Source organism: Notechis scutatus, chromosome 4 (assembly GCF_049901735.1).
Source record: "Notechis scutatus isolate UNSWTSFEM ecotype Mainland chromosome 4, rNotScu1.2, whole genome shotgun sequence".
Classification (NCBI taxonomy): Eukaryota; Metazoa; Chordata; class Lepidosauria; order Squamata; family Elapidae; genus Notechis; species Notechis scutatus.
The window spans coordinates 41,088,359-41,111,117 of NC_142012.1; the positions used below are offsets into that span (position 1 = coordinate 41,088,359).

A 22,759-nucleotide genomic window follows, 5' to 3' on the forward strand; every position below is an offset into this window, starting at 1 on the left:
GGGGCCAGAGGCGCCCGGCCCGGGGCACGTGCCAGGAGTTACGGAGCCCCGAGTTCTTTCTTCGGCCGGCTCGCTGTCGAGTGAGCAGCAAGCACCGCCGGCAGCTCCGCGCCTCCGCTTGCCGCAAGTCCGCCTTTCTCCGTCCGCCAGCGCTTCAGACGGCTCGAGTGAGTGGGAACATCTCTCCGCCCCTTCGTTCCCTCCACCCCCGCTTCCTTCCCCTGCACACACACGCGCGCGCGCGCGCGCTCAGATGGGCGCCTTGCCTAGAACTGCCGGGCGAAGCGAAGTTTCCCTCCCCTCCACTTCATAAGGCTTCCCGCTGAGAGTTTGGGAGGGGGTTGTTAAAAAAAAAAAAAGCGCAGCATTCCGTGGAAAGTGTTTTTGTTTCCATGAGCACGTGCGGACAGTTTATTTAGGCACGGGAAGTGGCGGGGAGAGAGCAAGTCAGTGAAAAGAGGGCGCGCTTGAGAAATGCAGAATGCGTGGCAGGGAAGCGGCGGGTGGGGGGAGCGAGTGGAGAGAGAAAAAGGCCGGGCGTTGCTCACCAAAAGGCTAGGCAGCGTGGAGTGGGGGGGGGGGGCGCATAAGGATAAGTACCAAGGTGTGAATCGCTTGCTGGTCTCTGAACTTTCTCGTTTGTCGCGATCCTGGATGCCACCGCACCTCGTTTTGTGCCAGTAATACCCGCCTGGCGGGCAGATGTTGAGCTGATGCAATTTCTCCTGCCAGCGACTCTTTCCGTCCAGGGAAACACCGCCGTTGAAATCTGGGCTCTTATGTGGCTGATGTACAAAAAAATAAAAATAAAAATCGGAACCCCACCCCATGGAAAGGCTGGCTAGCTTAGGATCCCATGCAAAAATCCCTTTGATTGCACTTTCTATTCTGCTGCGCTGTTTCAGAGTCTTAGGCTATGCAAGGATTAGGTTGCCAGGTACTTGGCTCTAAAGTCAGTTCAGAGGAGAAGTGAAATTTATGAGGCAGGCATGCTAGTTCAGATGAAGGGCATAAGATGGAAGGAATGTTAGCAACTCAACCACCACCCCTTGTTTACTTTATGCTTTGCCAGATCTATACTGCGGTGAGGTAAAGGACAGTTTGGGGTGATTTTGTCCTGTTTTCAGGGTTGAGTTGGTTCAAGCTGGTTGCAAGGGATATTTATAGTTAAAACTTCATGACGGTGTGGGCTGTTTATGCAAAGACAAGAATTCATTGGCTTGTCTGATTCAAAACAAAAGCTGTAATGTCTCGCCTAAGACGGTTAAGTGAGTTGGAGAAAAAAGAAGTCAGAAATAATCTAAGCAAAGTTCAAAATTGCCTGTCAAACTTACTTCATCCCAAAAGGTCATTTGAACTGTTTTAACTAGGGGTAAGTGATTGTGTACATTGCTAAGAAGAAGTATATCTGATCTGGGGAAAGCCTCTGGCTTTCTCTGGAATCTCTGTTCCCAGAGCAAGAACAGGATGCAGATAAATCCTTCTCCTTGTTAGAACTGGCTTTGCTGGAGGAGATGAATTCTCTTCATTCTCCCTCTGAGGTACTAGGTCAGTTGGTTTTTGGAAATCATAAGGTCAGCCCAAACCTGTTTTTTTTCTTCTTCTTTAAGCACAATATTTCATACATACTTTAAATAAGAAAGAAACCAGTGAACACAGATGGCATCCTTTTTAAGGGTGAGACAGGAAATTCCAGTAAACTGATCTAGGTCTGTTTTACTATAATCAAGATTGATAAAGCATGAGAGAGAAGTGGATCAGTGACTATACATTGGACATCTTGCATTCTTCCTATAACAAAAATACATAATATGTGTTCACCATCACAGCCTATAACTTTGGTTTTTACTGTTGAAAACAGTCTGTTTGGAGGATAGACTTCCTGCTAGAACATAGATCATTTTAAAAAGCCTTTGTGGCTTAGTTCATGCATGGTTTATAAAAGTGGCTGGCTTCTCATAGCATCCTTTTTCAAAACTAGCTAAAGGAAAAGTGCAGTGCTTTCAATATATAAATATTCCTTATTCAGAAAGAATTGAGCAAATAGTGCAGTGCCTTCAACACGCACATAACTTATATGCACCTTCTTTGTATATGTGTTTTTTTTTTTAACTTCCAAGTAGTGTAGTGATTACAAGTCATATCATTTATGTAATGTTGGCCAATCATACTGAGTGGCATGTCAAGTCATATGGCAATGCAATGCTCCTTTGTTGAGGACTGCATTACTTGTTGGCATTGTTTGGTCTGAACAAGAAACAGTAAAATCTAAAATCTGTGTTAAATTTGCTGTTAATCACAAAACCGAATAGCCAGTGTAGTTTTCTTGAACACGGTTCTCTCTATTCCAGAGTGCAGACCTCAGATTGATTTAAGTTGTTGTGTGGGTGGGTGTTTTGGTGTATAGAGGGACATTTTAACAATAATCTAGCACAATGATATATAGAGACCAGCTTCTCTTAAACTCTCAGAACAGAAAATACAAATGTTATGTAATTTCCCTACCAAAGTTGTACTACACTACGCTATTTTTACATAGTGTCTATTCTGTTTTTTATCCTCCCAGTTGTACTGACAACCCAATGTGGGACAAAATCTGTACTATGCATACGTATTACTTCCTGACATGAAGAACAATGTAACACTGGAGTGTAACATCAGAGAGGTGTTGGGTTCCCTTTCATTGGATCTCTTTATGTTAGATAGTGGACAGCTATTTGTCTTTGATGTTTTGATTTGGCTTCTAGCAGTGAGAAAAGAATTGGGCTGTATGGTGGCCTAAATAGACCATTGCATGTTCAATATAGTTTAATATAATTACTGGCCTCAAGACAGTCCTTTTCAAATATATTCCATTGGCAACATTCTACTAGGAATATGTTGCATTTATTTATTTATTTTGTTCTTCTGAAAGAATAACCACATTAAACATGGTAAAACCTATTCTGTGTAAATATGCAAAAACAAAGAAAGCACATCTTTGGGTCTAGGAGCATTTTGTTCTCAGAAAATGATAAACCCATCTTTGTTGCTTTATGGTTATAATGCAGTGTCTTAAATTTTTTTTAAAAAAAGCTTAATTCTGAATGTAATGAGTTCCTTGGTTTTGTTGGGATTTACCAGAAGCATTTCTTGAACAGCTTTATTTCTCACAAAATAAAACTATGAGATTATTAGGCAAATATTTATTTTGCTTAATGAAAAGCCAAATCCATGCTATAAAATAGACTTTATTGATACATGGTTTGGTTGTTCAGTTGACTGGTTAAAAAAATAGGATTTCAGTGGGATTTCTAACACTTTGGTTATTTTTTTTTACCCCTTGTATACTGACAGATGGGGATTACACTTAGCCCAGTGAACCAAATTAATTGACAGAACCTGCATTAATTTATTGTTGATGTTGCACTTCGTGTCTGCACACAAAGATGGTGCAGAACTAATCTGCTTAAAGTGAATGTTCATACAGTATTTGCTTTTCCTTGGTGGCCTTTTAACTGAATATTAGATCACCAAACTTGATTGCAGGAAATACGACTTCAGCAATAGAGTGGTCAATGTCTGGAATACTCTACCCGACTCTGTAGTTTCTTCCCCAAACCCCAAAAACTTTAACCTTAGACTGTCTACTATTGACCTCACCCCTTTCCTAAGAGGTCTGTAGGGGGCGTGCATAAGCGCACCAACGTGCCTACCGTCCCTGTCCTATTGTTTCTCTTATTCTTCTTTTATTTTTCTTATATGTACCCATTTCATGTATTCACAACTATGTATACACTTATACTTATTATCTTGTAAACAATTGGCAAATCAAATAAATAAATAAATAAATGCTAGAGCTGGAGGGGGTAGAATCTGTGGCTTGGTAAGAAATCAGGATGTGAAATCTGATGCTGAGAATGTTTGTGGTTCTTTTTTAGATTTACAAACCACCACCAACAGCAGTAATTTCACTTGAGTTGTTTGATAGTCTTGTTGCAGATAACTAAGGACACTATTTTTTAAAAAAAATAGCTAATCTTTATTTTTCACTGGGATAGTTGGAATTAGTATTTCAAATCAATCCATCTTCTGTTTTGTACCTTAAACCTTTAGTAGAAAATGTGATGTTCAACAGGTAGCTTTTAAAACATTCTTACTTTGACAGCAGTACCTTCCCTGTCTCCATAATGAGGGATCCCTTTTCCCATTGAAAATTATTTCACTTCTCTCTTATTTATGCTCTCTCTTCTTCTAGAGACATTTCTATGAATTTTATATGATTTGGTAGCAGTCTACTATCTGCTATATAAATGACAGTTCCATAAGGATATAGGAAACAAAATATTTTTGGATATTGGTTAGTGTTTTGGATATTGGTTTAAATGCAGTTATATTGAACCATAGGATAACTACATTTTAATTAATTTTTAGGCTAAAACTAACTGAAGATGAACTTGGTTGTCTACTGTTTCTGTTGTTTTTGATATTTGTTTATTTGTGTCAGAAGCATCACAATTAAAATAAGGCATACTATATAATATTTAAAAGATAAAGTACAAGTTTAAAATATGTACAAATTAAACAGATCTTGTCCAGAAACTTGCAACATTAATTATGTTCTGTCATGAGATCTTCAAGTGTACACTGATCAGGACACAAAGGACAAGTCTACATATATGTCGTTGTCTGCCTGTCACCAGAATTGCAAAGGGCAGAAGGCACCAGAGAGCCCCATTTGTTGAGGGTGTCTCTGGATCTTGTGCAGCCTATTCAATGATATTTCCATACTTCCCAGCTTTTGTCAGGCCCACGTGCCAGCTCCTCCATTGGTTCCATCCAGTATTGGTTCTTTCTTGCTTTCCATAGGTTCACTCTGCTTTCAAATTAATTCTTCAGCCTAAGGAAGTTTTTCCTGGATTTTAATCTTAGATGAGTTGGTTATAGGCCAGAGAGAGGGTGTTGTCTAGATAGAAATGATTTAAGCCTCACTCTGTATGCTGCTTCTTTTCTGTGAACAGTAGGTGGGGCAGTGCCTTAGGCAGTGCCAGCTAGGTGGTAGATCTTATCTAGAAGGGTAGATTTAAGGCATATCCGGTAACAATTCTGCTAGTTTCATTCAAAGCAACATTTTCTTCCCCAGCGTGTGCTGATTTATACCAGACTAGGCAGGCATATTCACCTGCTGAATAGTAAAAAGCCAGAGCTGTTGTCTTTATAGCTCATTAATGAGGATGTTGTTTTGTCCACTGACTTTCAGTTTAGTTTTGGTACAGTGCTGGTTTTATGTTAGGGCCCTATCTAGAGTGACTCCTAAATATTTAGGGCCTGTAAGCAAATAAAATAAAATATTTTTTTATTTTTCTGTTTGCTGAGTTTGTAGTAGATTGTACAGTTCTAATGGATTACATTCATCTTATCCATTTCTTCTAAAAAGCCCAGAGGCAGAATAAAGGACCTGCATTTCATATAAGTCATAATAACTACATACAGGTAGTCCTTGATTTATGGCCATAATTGAACCCTGAATTACAGTCCTCAGTCATGCCAGTCATTAATCATCACATGACTGGGACCAATTATCTTTTTTGCGGTAATCCATTAAGTGAATGTGGCAATCGTAAAGCAAACACTGTAGCCCTTAAACAAATCCGTTGTTTTCAATGGATGTTTTTTGCTGAAAATTGGAAGTACATGGCAGTTTCCAGCAAAAAAGGTAAATTGTTTATATGTGATTGCAGGACATTGCAGATGACCATAAATGTGGGCTGGGAACGCAAAATGCAATCCCATAACTATGGGGTGGTGCAACCATTAGAATTTTGAATCTGGGTCATACCCTGGGGAGGTCCATTGTAACATCAACAGTCATTAAACAAGTGGTTGTAAGTAAAGGTCTATCTGCACATATATTTAATAAATAAATAAAAACTATCAAGAAATATTTGACATATTTTAACACATAAGAAATACTTGCAAATAAAATGTGACATATTTATTTTTCTGTTACTATTTAGAATGTTTATGCTGAATCATAACACAGTGAGCACGCTTTGTGATCTCAAACAATGTAATTTGTAAACCATAGTTTATGATTGGAAGTATATTGTGTGAATCCAGTCAATTGAGTTGAAATAAGATGTATTTAAATAAACTAACACTCTATGTACCAAGTTATAATCTGTCTCAGATTAAAGGTAATGTAATATAAAAAAGGAAACTATGTCATTGATTTTGATAGGCTCCTTTGCAAGTTGAAGATTTTTCTAAAATTTACAAGTCATGATCCCCCTTAAGAATCTTGTATTAAATTGAATGTAATAATATGTAATAATAATATATACACATTTTTGTTTAATATATGTTGACTAGAAAAACTCTTGATTTCTGAAACACTAGTTAAACATCTGGAAGATTTGATATACAGATTGAACAATATGACCTTTAAACTTTCCTCGGTAACATTACTCTACCAAATTTGTGTGCTACTTACATATGAATGTAAGAGAATTCTTGACAGATTTCTAAAATAATTCTTTGCTGAATCATATCAATAGTTTGCTTATGTCATCTACTACTAACTTTTCAGATGTGTGGGCTTTGTCACAGAGCATTTTATTGTATTGGCTTTTGAGAATTTCCATGGGTTCTTTTATGTAACAAGCTTATGTAATAATAAATTTATAATACATTTAGATGTGTTTAAATTTTATAAAGCAATATACTGTGTGTGTATGTGTGTGTGTATGAGATCTATCTATCTATCTATCTATCTATCTATCTATCTATCTATCATCTATCTATCATCTATCTATCTTGTATATAAAATTACAATACAAATGCAATCACTTTTAGATTAACATTATTTAAAATTAAGTTGAAATTTAAGCATATTTTGAAAAACAAGTTTTTAATTGAATTTTAAACATATTTAGAAACACAGAATTGAGACCCATAGCTCACTGATTCAATGGGGGATTGCTGTGATAAACTTTTGCAGAACACACACCCTGGATACTTCACTCTGAAATTATCACAATTAACATAATTCCTTTTCCAGCAAACTGATCCTGTGTAAGACCTTGTATTCAAATCATTATCTCCTAGTCTTAATACAGCTGGCATCTTCCACCTGTATCTGGCAACCCACCCACCCACCCCCACCCCCGGAAGTCTGGAGAAGAGCTGAAGTCGCCCATTTTTCAGAATGTGTCCTTGTCCCTGTGCTTGGCTTACTTAATTTCAACCTCTCAAATTTCCTATGATGCATTTATTTTGCAGAGTTAGCCTCTGACATTAAAAAAAGCAGACATCTAATCCATTCCTGCGCATTTAATCTGTAATCGTCATTTCAAGATAATATAAATTATCCTTGGAAGTAAAAGAAACGTTTATTTATAACTGAGGCAACTAAAGCCAGAGAGTTCCATTTTCAAGGTGCATGCTGTACTTTATATAGCACTTAATATATCAGTAACAGAGCATGAAGTATTTTTCTTGCAAACATAAAAGGAATCACTTGAATGTTGCTTCCTATACAAAGTTAGGACAGCATGGGAATGAAGTTCCACTCATTTTTAACTGCAGGTACAATTATAGGGCTATGTATTTTACACCATGTACCTTACGAAATACATTGGGAACTTGATGAGAGATTTTCAAGCTGATCACATCGTGCCTGCGTCAAGTGACCTTCTGCTAACCCAACCATATGTTGCAACTTTCTCCACTGACTGAAATAACCATGGAACAAGGAAAGCCTTTCTGGAGCCAAAAGAAGGTTGTGGGTTTGCATTCAACACATGCATAGAGAAAATATAACATTTGAAATCTTCCTGCTATGTGGCACTAAAAATTTCAGGAACTACACGTTGTAGGAATGAAGGATGCTGTATCTCCAAAAGAAACTGAAAAATAATGCCTACTTTGAACATCCCGTTTAAAAAAAGATAGCAATAACTGCAGAATCCAATCTGGGTCGGTCATGGGGGTCAGAGGTTTAGGGTGCCACATTCTGGTAAAGAGAGGTTCCCTGAAGATGGGTTCCAGCACGAGTCTGAAAACTCGGAAGACTAAATCTCTGGTCCTGGTGGTCAACTCAGATTGGTATCCTGTAACATTATCGTGGGACACGTATATTAGCCTTCATTCGATATCAACAACTACTAAATAAGGGGATTGTTTGTTATATTCGTTTGTTTCCTGCATTTATTGTTTTACTGTTATGGCCTGTCAGCCACTGCCCCCCCGACAGCTGAATCAGGTGAGGCGGATTGAGAGTCTGGGCCAGCATCAAGGCAATCTGAGAGCTCTGAGGGGGAAGAGGGAATGGAGCTGTCAGAGATAGAGACAAAGACAGACCCTGGACCATCCATCAGCCCCTAGATGGAGAGTCAACAGCCGTCAGGTCTGGAGGTAGCTGATGAGGAAGAGGAGGAACAGCTGGGTCCCGTGCCTGATGTGTAGAAGACAGAGGAAAGGAGAGCAGCGGGAAGCTTTGGGCCAATCCTTGGGATGGACGAGCCACCGCTGTTAGCTAAGCCCCACCCTAGCTCGGGGGATAAAAGGCAGGGGGCGGAGACAAATAGGTGCGACAGACAACTCTTTGTCTCTCTGTCAGAGAGCCATGGATAGTCCAAACCTCTGAATCCTGTCTGGAACTGTATCGGAATTTTTTCTTGGAATCTGTGGCACTGAGAGTTGGGTGTACCTTCGGGGTGTGTGTGTGTATGTGTGTGTGTGTGTGTGTGTCCCCGCTGCTGGAAAAAGAGAGAGCACACCCTCCATTATGAGTGTGGTGAGGGAGGGAGACTTGGTGTGTTGGAGCCATTTCAGGGGGTAGGGAGCGAGCTTCGATTTCCACAGGCACTTAGAGACTTCGTTAGCCTGCTGTAAGAGAGAGAGAGAAACTCTTTGCCAAGGTTGCTGGTGCTCCGAATAAAGGGAACATTAGTAACAAACAGTGCGCTTGTTGTGTTTGGGAGCCGGGTCAGAACATTTTTAAATAATTCGAGGTGGTGAACATATCCAATACACTTTCCTCCAATTTTCCCCATGATAAGAACCATGTGAGATGAGTTGGGCTAAGAGAGAGGACTGGCTCAAGATCACCCAGCTGGTTTTAATACCTATGACAAGACTTGAACTCACAGTTTCCTGTTTTCTAGATTGGGTGCCTTAGCCAGTGGACCAAACTGGTTATTATGATAGGCTATTATTTCTTCATGTTGGAATGCAGTTGATTCATAACACTTCTAATGATATTGCCCTGACATGGGTGCATTTGAGGGAAATAAATATTTTACTTGAATCAGTAAATGCTATAAGATAACCTCCTTAAAGTCCTTTACTTATGACCTCAGTGGAACTTGGAATTTCAGTTTTAAGTTATTGCAGTCGTAAGTCAAGGCAAAGATGATTTTTGGCCATTTTTATGACAGTTTTAAAACAAGTCATCACGGTTAAGTGACTCACATGGTCATTAAATAAATCCAAAACTCTGTAAGAGCATTTATTTGGCCATTTTCGATCAAAAAACAGCCAAAAACTTGCATATTGTTGTCTCCTGCAACAGGTTGTAAATGTGAGCCTGTTATCAAGTACCCAAAATGAGCACACAATTGTAACTTTAAGGAGAGGTCATAAGTAACATTTTTTAGCCCATCATAACATCAGTTGGTTATTAAATGACTAGCCATAAATCAAGCATTACCTCCATTGACATTTATGGCATCTTGTTCCTTAATACAGAACAACCCCCGGGCTGCAACCCACTACCAGGTTGTTGCCTATTTGGAACCAGGCTACACAAGTGCACACAGCTCAACTTGTGCGAGTGGCGTGCATGCACACAGACAGTTCAACTTACACAAGTAGAGCGGCGTGTACATGTATATGCACACTGGCCCACTGTTTCACAAGTCGAGATGTATGAGCGTGTGCATGCCAGCCCACTACTCATGCAGCCTGGCTCCTCTGTCCCCCCTCTCCACCAGGCCACCAAGCCACAAAGGTTGGGGACCGCTGCCTTAATATGATGACCACAAATTCTTCTTTGGCATATTTGAGTTCTAACCTAGATTTTCATGGTTTTGAATCACATGTGGTTACTGTATTCATATCCAGCACATTTACAATGATTACTATTCTCATAAATAAATTTAAAATCTTGTTTTCTTAGCTATACAGTACTGAGATTTTATAATTATTTTCTATGATAAAAAAGAACTAAGATAAGATATTGGGAATAAAACAGCTGCGGATCACAAAAATAAAAATGCAGCAATGCTAACCCATGGGAAAAAAAGAATTAAGACACTGGTTGTTGTTTTACCTAATTACCATGCAGGTAAATCATCAGCTTATCCATATCAGGTTCCTGGATAATATCCATAACTGCAGATACAAGTGGTATGATAAAAATGCAATAAAAGCATGATTACTTCCTTAAATTTGAATGGACAGAAGTGATCTGTCACTGAATTTATTATTTATTGCAGTGTCAATAAACAATACTGTGAAAACATTTCAAAAGCTTTTAAATTTCATACTATGCAATTTTAGGTATATAGAAGTTTCTGGGTTTTGGGGTTAGGGTTTATTGATATTCCCAGAAATGTTTCCAGAATATCTTTCTGTGAATGTTTTCTGATTGGTACATTTTTGTAGAAAATATTTGTATTTTGCAGCTGATCTCATACCGAAGTCCTAATTTTAGCTTATCATGGATATAAGGGGGTAAACATAAGTTACTAATTTGCTATGTGAATTTGGTAAAAGTTGTCTCCATTATCTCTGATAATCGAAGTTCAAGTTCATGGAATCAGAACACATTTGTCTCTCCCAAATCTTGGTTGACTAAATCAAACAGTAAAAGCAACTCAACTAACTTGGGGGTAAAGGGAGGGAATTACTATTTATGGGTTGCAAAATGTGGTTCTATTCTCTGAATAGGATGTTTCTAAAGTAGTTTACCAGGTTCCCCCCCCGACCCTTCCTTACATCACTCAAACCTACATGTTTAAGTCACGGTGTTCTTACTTGCATTTCTTTTTCAAGAACTTTTTCTTTTTTGTTACAAATTTTCCTATAGATAGTGCATTTTTTATTTCCCCCCCACCAAATGGGTTTATTGAATGTTGACTGCAAGATTTAATTTAAGCCTGTGCCTTTAAAGGCTAATTCCTCCTTCAGCCTGTTTTTCTTTTTAAGTGGCTTGAGGTGGAGCTGAGTAGGATACTGCCAAGAAAATTATAAGTAGTGGTCTCCGTTTGCTTATGTTCATCCAGTGCTTGGAGGATGATACAGTAGTAGTCTAGATAACTGATTTAGGTATATGGAAATCTAGAATAAATAACTGGTTTTTATGGTTTCATAGTTTTTAGATAAGTCTGTGGAATAAATACTTTTTTTTCCTGTAGAGGAAAATCTGCTGCCCAGTGAAATAATTTTATGAGATTACTTTTAAGTTGGAAGTATCACCTATCAACAAAGTTAAATGTGCCAGTGTGATTTATTTTTGAAAACATAGTTAAGGAAAAGGAAACTACTTACAAAGCACCATTTTTCTGTCCAATTAAGGAGAACTTAAAAGTGCAATTTGAAAAAAATTGGTAAGTTTTGGTATTTATAATTTATTTATTTTTTGTAAATTTTATTTGAGTTTTCCCAAAGAGAAAAAAAATACAAATAAAACATCTTTTTTGAAAGTAGCATAATCCTGGGTTACATTTCTTCGTACAGACACAAATTCAGGTTCATGCTCATTTTTATATTCTATTCCATATCTTATTACTATTTTACATTTTCTGCATAGCTTCTCCCCTCTTTTAATTTTCTCAATTTTATTTTAATTATCTCATCTCAATTCAAATCATTGTATTTATATTTTTTGTCTGTCCTGTTTCAATTATCGATTATCTTTTCTCATTAAACATGATTTCTTCTGTAGTTACGGATTGGAGTATGACGCCTTTATATCTTTTCCCTAAAATTGTAACTTTCAATATAATACATAACTTCCATTCGGATTCTGCTTGGTACATTCTTAAAATACACACTGTATTCTTAAAAAAAGAAAAAAATTATAAATGTATATAATTAAAACATTCCATTCCAATTCAATTCTATCATTAATATTAATATTCATTAAAGTCTTAACATCTTTAACATTACTTTTCCATTAAATATCATACTGTAGTTTACAGAACTTCTTCTGAACTTCTTCTGAACCAGCATTTTTTCTGAACCAACTTGTACTCAAAAAAGTGGATCACTGGCTTAAAAACTGTGCGCACATACAGCTGGAGTTACATAACATGCAAATAATAGGAAACTAGAGCAAAGTGACCGTGTGTATTTATTCTGATAATTATTCTGATATAGTGTAGTCTTATCTCCTAGTCTGGTTCTGTTCCAGAGTTTGTTTGTTTTTTTGATGCTGCAAATCCCCATAACTAAAGAATACCTGCTTGTGAAAAGTAGATGTTGCTGCCAGAAATTATTCTCTTAGATCATACAAAGTTGGTTTGTCTCTTTTCATGCAACAAGTGTGATTATTATAGTGCCTTCTGAATCTCTTGATGTATCTTTAATCACTTGTGAGCAGAAGGATTTGCGTTTTTGTACAGTACTTTGCAAATATGATTTTGCAAGCACCTTTTGTTGAACTGTTACAGCAAGTCCTGAAAGGGTCACACAGCTACTTTGGACACCTTTTGCACTTTTATGCCTGTCCATACTCCTACTTTGCTGGCAGTTCCAAGGGAAGTCTTTATTGCAGCCAGGCTCAGAGAAACGAGGAAAACTTTCAAAGCAGCTATGGAAACCTTCTAAGGCAGGGGTCGCCAACCTTTTGGACCTCAGGGACCACCAAATTCATAATTTTAAATCCTGCGGACCACTAATATGAATCTATCATGCTATCGCTGAAGCTCCGGGACTCCCACTGACAGGATGGGGTCCTTCAGGCACTTAGCTTGACTGCCTGTTTCTGCAACTTCAAATACTCAGAGTCATTTGAACCTGTTTCCCACAGAAAACAAAACACCGGGATCTCTCAACTTTTTCTCTCTCCCTCCCTCCCTCCCTCCCTCCCCTCTTTTTCTTCCTTTCTCCCCCTTTCTCTTTCTCTCTCTCCCCCCCTTTCTCCCTCTTTCTCTTTCCCTTTTCCCTCTCTCTTTTCCTCCCTCCCTCCCTCCCTTTCTTTCTCCTTTTCTCTCTTTCTCGCTCTCTCTTTCCCTCCCTCTCCTTTTTGTTCCCTGCTCTCTCTTTCTCTCTCTTTCCCTCTCTCTCTCTTTCCCTCCCTTCCCCCTCTCTCTTTCTCCCTTTCTCCCTCTTTATCTCTTTCCCTCCCTCTTTCTCTCTCTCTTTTTCCCCCCCCATCCCCGGGAGTGGGAGTGGGGGGAAAGAAACCTCTGAACTGGTGCTGGGTGGTGAGAATCTGATGTCCAGAGTCCAACAAGCCCGTGCTGAAGATCAGATGGCTGGCGGGGAGGTGGGGCAACGGGGTGATACCGTCAGCAGATACTGATATGCATGGGAGATCGCGGCATCAGAGCCCTTCCCAGGTGTTCCCTGGCCTGCATGGGGGTGGGGGAAAGGAACCTTTGAGGAGGTGAAGCGGCTGCCAGTGATGCCCTCAGGTGAAGATGTTGTGAGGGGGAAGCTCAACCCCACTTCAGGAGCTTTTCTTCCTCCTCGACAGAAGCACTCAGATGCAAAGCGCTCACCGCCCCTCTGGCACCTGCCAAGCCTTCTCCTTCCTGCTGGGCATGTGAGCGCTTCTGGCGAGGAGGAAGAGGGGATTGAACCTCCCCCTTGCAACATCTTCACCTGAGGGCATCGATGGCAGCCGCTTCCTGCAGCTCAGGAGGTCTGCACTCTTCCCACTGCTGCTCAGCCTCCTCGATACTCAGCTTCCTCAATGCGCTGAAGCAGGAGACAGCAGCCACAACACGGGTTTGCTAGGGAGACTGCAGGATTGCCCCACCTCCCCGCCAGCACATGGCTCGTCAGCCTCCGGATATCAGATTCCCACCACCCAGCACCAGTTCAGAGGTTCCTTTCCCCCCCACCCCCCTCGCAGGCCAGGGAACACCTGGGAAGGGCTCCGATGCCATGATCTCCCGCGTGCTACCCTCCCTCCCCACATGCAACAGTCCATCCACTGCTGGTATCACCCCTGTTGCAGACACTCATGGACATTCTTGGAAGACTAGTGGCTGTTCTTGTGTAGTTGATTGGCCATTATAAGAACAGACTGTAAGACTAAATGGTCCAGGGATCGTATGCTTATGTGTTTACCATTGCAATTATATAAATAAGCAAGTCTTTTCTCGTGACTGTTTTGGGAGAGTGTTTGTGACATTTTCCCCAAATTCTTTTCAGTTGTCCAATCAGTTGCTGTCCCTTGTGTTTATCAACAGTGTTACATTGCAAACATATGTTTAAAAGTAAAAGTTTACAGAATTTCAGAGTTGTTGAGAGTTAGGTGGCATGCAGGTTTAATACATTATTATTAAAAGTAGACTTTCTATAAAAATTATGTGCTATAGATTTGGCATTGGTTCAGATCATCCAATGATATTTCCTTTCAGTTCTAACTCTCTAGGCAAAAATCTCTATTTTTTTGCCCAAAACGCTAAGGCAAAGCCCTCTTTATTAGCTGTCAAAAGCAGTTAATACTTAATAAAATTCGGTTGGTCTTAGTGGAGCTCACACAGACCCAAACTAGCACAAATCATGGGTAGACATAATTGCCTCATACTACGTGAGGGTTGGAAAAGGAATGACTGGAGGAGGAGGAGGAAGTCAATTTGGCCCTGAAAATCAAACTATTGGAGGGCTATGGAAATCTAGCTTGAAACTTCCAGTATGGAAATAGTAAGAATTAGTTTTAGTATTAATGTCACATCTTCCTTATCTTATGCTCAGTCTCTACATAATGCAAAATAAAACAATTATCTAGTGCAGGGGTCCCCAACCGGCATGCCAGAAACTGGTTGGCGCAAACATGCGAAGCCCCATCCACAGGATGCAGGCAGCATATGAAACCACGCCCCCTCCCATTCGTGGAAAAACCGGTCTCCATGGAAGCAGTTCCTGGCGCCCAAAAGATTGGGGGCCGCTGTTCTAGTGTGACCCAGAAGGATGCCTTCTCTCTCATGGCACCTGCCTTTGGAACAGCCTTGAGTTCTGGATATTCCTAATCCTGTTGGCCACCTGGGATGCCTTGAACATCTGGCTTTTCCCCCAGGCATTGAGGCCAGGATATTAGCGAAGCCTGGTATGTATGTTTTGTTCAGTGCTGTGAGACATCATGAGGATCCTCAATGATTTTGAATTGTGTATTGCTTTATGGTTTCTATATTACATTATTTTATGTGCATGTTTTGTTAGCTGCCAGAGTTATTTGGTTAAAAAGGGCAGACATATAAATAAGAATGAGCAATGAATATCTGTACATACCTACTTAATTAAATCCAGTTGTATTCAAAGAAAATACCCAAGATTTCCCTGTAAGCAACTCTCTTCAATTAAAATATATAAGGATTAATTCCAGGTATGTTTGTTAACTATCTGGGTCCCTAGAAATGACAACAGTTTTGTGTAAACTATGTTTTGCATAATATATGTGTAATATATGTAATATCTTCCTGCAAAACTATACTCAAGATAACTAAGAACATAAATGTATTACAATAGAAGACATATAAAATAATAGAAGAATCTGTATTGAATGGAAAGCATGCTGGAATGAAATGCTATGCTACGCTACATTGGAAGTATGCTGGGATAAAAATGTGAATAATAATAATTGTCCCAGGATTTAATCTTAATGAAGGGGCAAAAACAACAGATGCTATTTTGCTACTCCCAAGATAAACATGACTGCAATGGAACATTTTGATAGTGTATGTGCAGTAGTGAGTTTGCCTTGTGATCTGCAGTCATTTAACAACTTTGTCCACTGGAAAGGCTGTTTACTTTGTACTGCCTAAAAGTAAATACCTAGTTAATAGATCATTTGCTTAGGTAAACTTCAGAACTGTTGAAGGGACACCATGTATTGAATTGCTCTGAAAAGCTGTGTTCCTACATCATTTTCCTGAGAGTAAACTCAATGTGGTTAGTGGGATTTACCTCTGAGTAGAATGCACAAGTTAAAGTCATAGAATATAAAATCACAGGGCTGGAGGAGATCTCTGAGTCTTCTAGTCCAACCACCAGCTTAAGGCTTATATTTTCCAATATTTACTTGGAGCTGCTGTCTGGGTCTTAGTTTAATGAATTTATAGCAGTCAGATGAAGTTTTGGGGGCTCTTCCTGAAAATTGGGGTGTTTTTTGTGACCTAGGTCTATATAAATAATAATAATTATTACCTTTATTATTATATACATTTATACAATAAGTTTCTCATTTAAGTATCTCCATTTTACTGATCATAAAAGGTAGTGTAGAAACCTATATTGGATTGGGGGGGAAGAGAAGAAAATTTCCAGATTATCTGCATTAAGGGTAAGCAGGGTCTGTTTAATATTGGGGTGAGACATCGCCGCATACCTACACTGCAAAAGGATTACTGGGTAAGTATAGGTTGTGGATGGCTGCAGACTTGTCAACATCCTAACGGTGTGCGTTGTTTGGAGATTCATATCCTGCATATTGATCTGACTTCCTGTCCTGTGCTTTGCTGTTTGAGTGCCCCCTAACCAGAATATTACATTTGCAGAAATACACATGGAACACATATACAGTCATTCCTGATTGAGAGATGCATACCTTTCCTGATGTGTAGTGCCAGAGAAGTCTGCTCAACTCTTTCTTATTTTGTTTCATTAAAATAATCGGGGTTGAGGCTTTCTTTAGCATGGAAGATTGACTTTCCCCACTAACTTGAATCTTACCGCTCAGGCATACCTCATCAGAACTAAGAGCAGGATCTGATGGCAGGCACACAGTGCAGCAACTTTTAGGATGCTAAAACCCAATTAGTGGCTAGAAAAAAAGTCCCTTCTTTTCTTCTTTTCTTGACCACATATAAGGGAATGCATACCTACCACTTTTACCAGGAGACTTCAAACTTGACAGCTTTAAGACTTGTGGACTAACTCCCAGAATTCTTCCTCCTGTCATGTTAGCTCAGGAATCAGGGAGTTGAAATCCACAAGTCTTAAACTTGCCAAGTTTGAAGACCCTCGACTTATACAATTAGCATGGCAACAATATTTCAAAAATACTTCTTCCAAAATATATATGAATGGAGAGTCACCATCACTCCACAGCATTGTCTCCATGGATAACAGTGATCAGTGACAATGTAACAATCTCAGTTGCCTCTATTAACAGATTTGATACTCTATAGCAAAATCCTGTCTCTTTCTTGGTGACACCAACTAGTGATAGAGTAATGAATTAGCTTCCTTTTCTGCAAATAACCATTTTGCTATCCATGTAGAAGTGAAATAGCTTTAGCAAACTGGATGGGAAGATTTCATCTGGCCAGTTGGCCAGAAGATCTCTGACAAGGTTTTGCCTGACAGTTTAAGGTCATCAGCCAAAGAAGAAAATTATCGAGCCTCATTATTTGTTTGGTAGTTTTTGAATCCTAATGTTGACATTTTTCTTACTACTAGTGTGTTGATTCATAAGGGATAGTGTCTTGGCATTGCATTGCTCCCCATGAAAAATGTATCTTCATGGTTGGCACAACTGAATATATATAAACCATTCTTTTGATTATAATCCTAGGCTGGACTGACTTGCATAGTGTTTCTATCAATTATAATGTTAATCAATATTAGACCTACAAAATCATTAGCCTGTTATTTGTGGACATACATTTAACAAATGTCCAGCTTGCTTTTTAAACAGGAGAAGAAGCTGGTCTGGTTTCTTAAATGGTATAAATGAATACCATAACTTTTTTTTTATTTGTTTGCGGAAAAAGGTGGGTAAACTCTGTATTATCCAATCACCTTTAGCTGATTTTTCTCCACCCCCTGGAGTCAAGCAGCTTCAGAAAGCCGAACCTTTCAATTTTTTAAAAAGGCAGTTGTCTAAGTAAAATCTTCCTGCAGCCTGCATCTTCTTTACTCTCTGTGCCTGAGAAATACGGAACTTGAATATTATTGTTAGGTAAGTAAAGGCTGGGCTCAAAATAAATCTATATTGAAACAAAATACTTACTTGGAGGTTCTCTTCCACTCACCCACTGAATGTGGAATGCTGGCCTGTATTAACAAATCTGTTCTTTTTTAAATGATGTTTTCTTATTAATGTAGATTAGAAATGTAACATATAGCATGTTAATATTCTAGTATTTTAGTAATGTAAACATTCAAAAGAAGCAAAATAATAATGTTTTAATCCTGGAAGTTTACATTTTGTCTAAGTTTGCTGCAGTTAAACTTTTAAAAAGATACTATTGGAATGATTTAAAAGTTCTGTAAAGTGTTTTTAATGTTACTTTCAATATTTTGTAAAGGAATATTTTAAGTTCACGTACTAGTAGGAGACTGACATGATGGAGACTACTTCCAAGAACATTTACTTGGAAATATATTTTACTAACCTCTGTGAAACTAACTGGATATAATTTCTTTTTACAATAACACAATGTATTATAGTAGCACTTAGTAAGGTCAATAAATGTGTTATAATGAACAAACAATTTTGTAAATATGTTAAAAAAGTCAATAGCTTAATAAATGAATTTTGTGAGTAAATTATTCAGACTAGCTTTTCTCCTATAACTTAAAATTGGGATTGGTGAGGTTGAAAGGTATGGGAAAGGAGAATGCTTAGAGCCTAACTTAAAAAAAAAAGATAACAGAATGATGGATTATGGGAAGGACAGAGTTGTTTGCTAATCACACACATTTTATAGTAACACCCTTGATTCATAGTCATAAAACAGTCACATTATCATAACTTCCTTCCCTTGCAAAGAGTTATATGTAGAATTATTAGAGTGTTTATACAATTGTATTCATGTTTCTTTCTTTCCTTACTGCAGGAAAGTGGGATCCTTTGGGATAGATAATGGAAGGGTGAGAATCTGTCCCAGTAAGAGAGATTGAGAAATTGATGCTACAGATTACAGTTTAAAGTAGCAGTCACTAACCAATGGGCCGCTGCCCATTGGTGGTCCATGAGAAAATTTTCGCCCTTAAGCAATTAATCCAGGCTGCGCGGGAACACAAGGCTGTGCCGTCCACATGGCCTGCCCACCCACTGGCCCCAACGCTTCGGTCGAGTGCAAACCTGCAAAAAGCGGTGCAGCTATCACCAGCCAGGACGAGGTGATGGTGCTGTTGCAGCAAGAGGGGGCTGGCGGCTCAGGCGGGCTGAAGCAGCGATGGAGATGGCCAGAAGGTGCAGGAGTGCCACGCTACTTGCATTTGCGTGACACTCCTGCACCTTCCAGCTCGCCTCTCCTGGCCTGGGCTCTTCCTCGATGGCCGCGGGCTGTAGGGACAGCCCAGGGCTGGTGATGGTGGGAGGGGGTGGTGTGGGCAAGTCTGCGCTCACCATCCAGTTTAGAGCTCCAGAATGAGGTCATCCCTCTTGGTGCTCTGCTCTGCTGCCCCCCTCCCCCCACGGTCCCAGCCATCGCTGCCCAGAGAAAGCACAGGAAAAGCAAGCAGAAACATAGCCCTTGCTGGGGCGAAAGAGTGGAGATCGAAGAAGGCACAGGCAAGAGAAGACGGAAGGTGCCACCTTTGGAAAGCGCCACTTTCTGTTGCCTGTGCCTTCTGATCTCCACTCTTTCTCCCCAGCAAGAGCTATGTTTCTGCTCACTTTCTTTTCCTGTGTCTTCCTCAGGCAGCGATGGATGGGGCCAGGAGGGGGGGCAGCAGAGACGGCAGGGCTGCTCTCCCCCCTCAGCAAGCCGGCCTGGAGGAATGCGAAGAATTGCAGGCGAGCACCAGAGAAATGTATGTTGGAAATGCCAACACATATTTCCAGAGTGCTCTCCTTTGTCCTGAACTGGGATTGAGTGGGGGAAAGGGAGCAGGCAGAAGGATAGGAGGGAAGGAGAAGCCTAGCTGGCTTTCCCTTGGCATGAGGTGGGGGGAAACCAAATGCCCAGACCAAAAGAGCACTGAGGAAGACGGGCTCCTAATAACCACCCTGTTTGTGCAGGTGAGAGCTTTTCTGGGCTCGCCCCCTCCTTCGGCCTCCACATATGCTGGGACCCTTCTCTGCTTGGAAGCGGCAGGAGAAACCTGGAGCTTAGCCTCGGGGGGGGTGTCTTCTTGTGTGGAGGCCAAAGGGGGCTATTGCCTGGTTATTAGGAGCCCGTCTTCCTCGGCGCTTCCAACCCGGCCCTCCTTCCCTCCCCCAACTCCAGGCAGCCACACTGGCAAAGGAGGGAGAGGTTTCCTCTGACTTGGGAGATATGAAATGACAGGAGACCAGATTGGGGGAATCTGCTTTCCTTCCATTTGAGGGGGAGTCGGTCCTCCCCATCCAGATCTTCCCAGAGCCTCCAGGCCCCTCTTTCTTCCCAAAGGATGAGAGAGGCCCCTCCTTTCCCTTTGCTCTGCCCCACAATTATGATTAAGCATTTGTGACTTTGTTATTATTAAATAAGTATTATATGTATGTATGTATGTATGTATGTATGTATGTATGTATGTATGTATATGTATATGTATATGTATATGTATATGTATATATGTATGGTATTCAGCTTTGTTAATTGTATTTTCCACGTCATTATAGTTGTGCTTTTAAAGTTGTAGCACGTTTGGCAGAATCTCATCTGCCGTCATCAGGCTTCTGTATTGTGTTCATCAGATGAACACAATACAGAAGCCTGATGACGGCAGATGAGATTCTGCCAAACGTTGCTACAACTTTAAAAGCACAACTATAATGATGTGGGAAAATACCCGAACAAAGCTGAATACCATACATGAGTACCAAACTTAAGAATATATATATATATATATATATATAGATATATATATATATATATATATATATATATATATATATATATATATATACACACACACACACACACACACACTATATATATATATATATAGTTTTTAATATTAAATTTATATTTAATATAAAAAATAAAAAAAATATTATCTTTTTAAAAAAAAATCGTATTAGTGGTCCTCGGGATTTAAAAGTATGAGTTTGGTGGTTCCTGAGGTCCAAAAGGTTGGCGACCCCTGGTTTAAAGTATTTATTTTGGATGCTAGAAAATCCTTGCTACAAATACTATTTTTGAGAGATCTAAGATTTGGAAATGGAAAGCAACAGCATTATTTATTTTACATGTTTGGGAGTTCCATACTAGGGAAAAAGAAGAAACCGTAGCTAAGCATTTTAAGGGCACTGGACTAGAAAGATGGCAATCTAAGTTCTAATCAGATTAGGCATGGAAGCCCACTTTGGGCCACTCTGTCTCATCCTCAGGAAAAAGACAGTGGCAAACTACTTTGGAAAATGTTGCCCAGAAAACTTTATGGACTAATTGCCACGAGTCAATAGTGACTCAAAGTTCCCTTCTAATTTTAGCTTGTTGTGATAACTGTGTAGAATCTACACTGTAGATTATATAATACTAAGCGCGATAACATTTATTTTAGTCATACTTAGATAGTAAAGTTGCAATAATAAGTGTTAATAAGCTACAACAAAGAAAGGAATAGATAAGCTATACATTTTGTGGTAGAATCATAGTCTTTTCAGGTTATGATTGTGAGATACACTTTATCTCACTTACCTACCCAATTAAATTTATTCAACTAAAGGAATCACATGTTCTATAATCAAGAAATTGTATGTGATTTCTCAATCGCACTATGATGAAAAAGAGGCTGGTGTGTGTGTGTCTTTGTGTCTGTGTATCAGAAAACATTTGTGTGCATCACTGCCTTCATCACTTCAATGAAAGGAGCAAGATCACGAAGACTCTCATGAAAGCAGGAATATGTTGACTTAATAGAAAACATTTTTCTTTGACCCCCATAATGAAAAAGAGCAGATTATTGTAACATTGTTGAATATGGCTAATCAAATTGTTGGTAATGGCTGGAATATGGTGCTGTTGCCTCGCCCATTTTGGCATTATAAATATTTATAAACATTATAAATATTTCTTCTTTCCGTACTAAGTGAGAAAGTTTTTGTGGATGCATTTCTCTTTGTGAATGTCATATCACCAAATGCAATTGCAAATAAAGCAGATCTTAAAGCCATTTTCCATACTGCTGCTTTGGGGAGCATCTATAAATGCATACATTGTAGGGAGATTTGGATAGGTACAGTGGATTACTGTTTATGAAAAGGTTGTGAATTAGAAAAACTACAATAGGTGAGATTAGACTGACTGCTGATCCATCAGTTGTCTTCTTAAGCTTCAACATGATAGTATGAAATACAATTAGTGAAATTTCATAATCATAATTTACAAGTGAAACTTAAAAAATTAGAATATCATGCAAAAGTTCATTTATTTCAGTAATGCAACTTAAAAGGTGAGCCTAATATATGAGATAGACTCATTACATGCAAAGCAAAATAGTTCAAGCCATGATGTGTCATAATTGAGATGATTATGGCTTACAGCTCATGAAAACCCCAAATTCACAATCTCAGAAAATTAGAATATTGTGAAAAGGTGCAATATTCTAGGCTCAAAGTGTCCCACCTAATCAGCTAATTAAGCCATAACACCTGCAAAGGGTTCCTGAGCCTTTAAATGGTCTCTCAGTCTGGTTCAGTAGGAATCACAATCATGGGAAAGACTGC

At 39.3% G+C, this 22,759-nt stretch overlaps 1 protein-coding gene across 4 annotated transcripts in view; it reads left to right on the forward strand.

The window, feature by feature from the left end:
* Positions 1-22,759, forward strand: part of SLC7A2 (solute carrier family 7 member 2) — a 45,292-nt gene continuing 22,533 nt past the window's right edge. For 2 of the 4 annotated variants that reach the window (XM_087963210.1, XM_087963212.1), the window contains exon 1: positions 17,982-18,118. The gene's annotated coding sequence lies outside the window, so the exon portion shown is untranslated. Of the gene's footprint in view, positions 168-17,981; positions 18,119-22,759 lie in introns of those variants that run through there. The other 2 variants (XM_087963213.1, XM_087963211.1) reach the window with 2 other exon arrangements.